Here is a 4456-nt window from a genome sequence, read left to right on the forward strand (position 1 = left end):
TACGTTTCCAATAATGTTTGGTACCTTAAGTCATTTTAGATAAACGAACTCCTTTGCAAATCTATCTTGTCATTCTTCAAAATTTCATACTTTTTACGATTCAAAATTTTTGAGTCTCAATTCTTAATATTCACCTTTTGCCAAAACTCTTTCAAGTCTTCCTGTAAGACCCTTGCTATTATTTAAAAGTTTTCGTATGGTTTACGAAAATAAATATGTAATTATGGATACACATATATTGAGAAATACGGGTTTATTAAAACTTTTACAATTTAAGAACAATACAACATAATGTAATTGAGTTCGCCGTTTAAAAATAACGACGAAACTATGTGCGGAAGCTTGTAACTGCATAATGTTCGGTTCACTTCATTGCTTGATCGACATCCGGATGGTAGCTACATTCACCTAACATCAAAAACAAACTTAAAGGTTAGTTTTGATAACTTAAAAAAACAAGTATAAACAAGTTCCATAACTTTTTATCTACAAGTCCGTTTCGCGTAATTCTTTTCCCACGCGTCCGTAATTAAATTACGAATCCGTTAATCACCTCGGTTTGCATAAAAATCTGATTTATAAGCAAACGACTTAAAAATCCTTTGTGTGATTATTTGACCCGTTACTTTTAACATCATACTACAAGTTTATTAACAATATTCATTGCTTATCGTTTTTACCCATTCCGGGCTTGCCAAAAATTAGCATTTTAGCTTCCATTACAAGGTTTGTATTTGTGTTTACATTCACCGGTTTATTTTGAAATTTTCCAACACTTAGCCAATCTTAATCACTTGCTTTATTTTGACCCGTTTAACGGTTTTTATGCATTTAAGCATCAATTTCACTTATCTATTTTCGCACTTCACATTTTTACATTTAAGATGTCTACTTATGTTTCACCACAACTATTTTTGTGGTGAATTAATACAATAAACCGATTATCCCGAGTATTACTTTTCGGTTAGTCATTTTACTAAAAAGACCTATTCTTAGGCATTTGACCCACGAAAGTTTATGCCTATATTCTTATACGTATCAAAGGTTACATAATCATAATACAAGTTCCTAAACAACCTCTAGGGTTCGTTTGCCCGGTTTACCCAACGAGGGCTTTTTGGTCAATTTTAATCCTTCATTTTACAACGAAGGACTTTGGCTAATCAATTGACCAAGAATCGTATGTTTAACTAAAAGCTTGTTTATGCGTACCTGGCTTGGGTCAACATATAAACCCGTTTTATACCTTGCTTTTATTAGCCGCTACTTTATAACGACGCAATTATCCACTTCCGGTTCACTCCTGTAAACATACGACTTAACAACCAACGTTAGTCAATATTGTCAAATGGTGTTATCACCACCATTTGACCCGTTTGGCCTATATGACCAAACATTCGCATTTGTTTCAAAGCATGGTTTTTAACTACCCATTTCGGATTTTACCACAAAATTTGCTTTTTCTATTTAACCTATTTCGGCTTACGCCGTGGGTATCCATTTAATCTCAACTTACATTTAGTCATCACGTGACTAAATTACCCTTTTTACCCCTTTTTCCCATTTCTAGTTACGCTATTAAGTAACTTTAAGAAAACTTATAAATTCTTAGTCAATTCATGATTAAATTACCATTTTGCCTCTTTTTACCATTAACCATGGTTTTGATCGTTTTTATTCGTTCCGACTCATTTCGGTTCGTGTCGGAACCCATTTTTTTAAACATAATCCATTGTCATATTTATCACCTATAAAATAAACACGTACACTTAAATTGGGTGTAAGCTTTACTTACCTTGCATCCTTGCGAGCTTCATACTTGAACTTGTATCCATTTGACCCGTTCATTTCCACGCTCCTACCTAGCTTGTCAGAGTCAAACTACCATATCATATCCACAAGATGATTAGATTAGTCAACCATTAACATGACCATCACACCTTATGGATTCACACACTTATTTATCAAAATATGCTATTTATTCAACAACTATTTTTTTTCCATAATTCTTTCCATTCACTAAACGTTTGACCCGTTAGTCAAGTTACTTATACAAACTAGTTAGTAAGTGATTTTGAACACTTTAAGCATGTCAGATAAAGTGTTATTTGTTCCTAACAATAAGTACTTCATGACTAAACAAGTATACACAATCATATGTCTTTTTCTCGATTAATAATAACATTATTGATGTGCAGCGGTTTTCTATTCAGCTGCTGTAATCGACCATTTTGACCCATTTAAAATCCGAACTAGATTAACATGTTCAAAAAAGGATCGTAGAAAACTTCAATACCTTCACAAGCATATAAGGTACATCTTCTAACGAATTTTCTATGATTTTATATGATTTTTATAAAATCAGCACAACAACTATATTTTCATTTTTCAATCAGCTTTTAAGGTTTCTGAACAGCTGTTTTAATTCACATTTTTGACCTATTTAACAACCACATTTGTTTCTTATGAGTGAAAACAGTAAAAAATTACTCCATAAGCTTTCTGAAAAGGTATAGAACACCCAAATTGGATAAACGGTTGATTTTATATGAATTTTTTAAGATTAGTCAAAATCCATATAAAAAACTACGGAAATCATGTTTAGGATCCTTTCAAATTCGACCCAAACCATCAAATGCAACCCATTTCCATGGCTATAACCCTTATTAAAATCTTGGTAATGGCTAGAAACCAATAACACAGTGATTGTAGGCTAAGAGATGTCAAAAACATCATCTATTTCAAGAAGTCATCATATGAATCCTAATGTTACCATCATCTCAACTTCAACTTTGTCAAATTAAGAACTAGAACTAAAATTAACATATATTCAAGTTCTATTTGGTGATTCTCATTCACCATCATATTTAAAGCCCGTACTATTCCATATCACACGAAATTAGTCAAATTAGCCAATTACGTGTTTCTTTCATAATTTCAACATATAAACATTCGTTTAGGCATTTTAACAAGCACCTAGCGGGCACGATTTCTATACCTCTTATTTAGTTCATGGCTAATCTTTTTAACCAAGTTTCAATCATTAAATCAAACCCTTATTTCTAGCATTCATAAACAATACTAGGACTTGTATCATAACATCAATTCTACACTATTTCAACATTGAAATTCAGTGTTCATCACATAATTACAACACCCACTTAACACATGTATGGGTAATTATCAATTCATAATTTTCATCACTAATTCAACAAGTTATTGACTAGGGTTTACTCCTAGACATGTTTTCATTACTAATTTTATCTAAAATATCAATCAATCAAGTTCAGATTTTGATTTCTCATGTTCATCAAAATTCTAAGATGTAACCAAAAGATGAAATTTAACATACCTTTTAATCCCTTCACTTAGGTGATCACTAAAATAAGCTTGGATTTCGATTTGGGATTGATTTGTCCTTCCAATTGCTTGATTTTTGGCTAGTTAGGGTTTGGTTGAAAGAAGCTTGTTCGCTGTACGACGAGAACACACACCAAGTGTGTGTTTTGGGTTTTTAATTTTTGTTTTAATAATAATTATTTTCTCACTTAACCCTTTTAGTCCCTCTAGTTTCTAAAAGTTATAAAAAGGTTACTATATCAAGTTCCTTCATTATTTTAAAACACTTAACTAACTAGGTTGATATTCCTAGTTACTTAGTGGGTCCCAGGAGTTATAACCCGTTTTATTTTAAGTCCATTAACTCGGGCTTCTTATAATTTTTTTAAAGTATTTATTCTCCTTTTAATAAATATTAGGATTATTTGTTTAAATCCTAATATTCACCTGGTTAATTTTACCACTAACGGTATTTTACCCGTTCATTAATATTAACGTGGTTTGACTATCAAACCTGTTTTCGGGGTGTTACACTTCCTCTTGAATAAATTTTGGTACATAATTTCCTAAAGGAGGGGAGATTGTAACGCCCTGCTTTTTCGTACTTCCCATAAATAGAAAGTCTCGTTTGTATTTCTATTTTTGGAAGTCTTGTGTTCTTGTAATCGTCTTTTTGTTTCAAACCATTGTAAATCCAAGACTTTGATCGTAATGAAATTCTATTTTTTTTTATATATACATGCTTATACGTGTTGCAATACTCGGGTTATACGTTACCAACCTCAAATGCAAACGCACGACCGATACTCGACATACTGGTACTCATAACCTATACATGCTTGTTAACTATTAAATACGTGATTAAATTCTGGTAATAATATAATAATATTAATTCTAATAATAATAAAATAGTACAATAATAATAATAATAATAATAATAATAATAATAATAATAATAATAATAATAATAATAATAATAATAATAATAATAAAATACTATAATATGTTAAACATCAACAATCAACGTAAAGTTGATGTTGTATTCTTCAAACATGGATATTGTTTGCAAATATAAAAATAAAAAGATGATAGACATTAGCCTTTTCGAATAACCAGC

The 4456-nt window shown here is 31.0% G+C and overlaps 1 long non-coding RNA gene across 1 annotated transcript; it reads right to left on the reverse strand.

Annotated features, from left to right (window-relative positions):
• Positions 1 to 225: 225 nt before the first annotated feature.
• On the reverse strand, positions 226 to 1957 carry LOC110870960. Its single transcript, XR_002553380.1, has 3 exons — positions 1796 to 1957; positions 1213 to 1303; positions 226 to 408 (listed from the first exon to the last, which is right to left on the reverse strand). It is a non-coding gene; the product is annotated as an uncharacterized LOC110870960 (long non-coding RNA).
• Positions 1958 to 4456: the final 2499 nt, after the last annotated feature.

Source organism: Helianthus annuus, chromosome 8 (assembly GCF_002127325.2).
Source record: "Helianthus annuus cultivar XRQ/B chromosome 8, HanXRQr2.0-SUNRISE, whole genome shotgun sequence".
NCBI classification, from domain to species: Eukaryota; Viridiplantae; Streptophyta; class Magnoliopsida; order Asterales; family Asteraceae; genus Helianthus; species Helianthus annuus.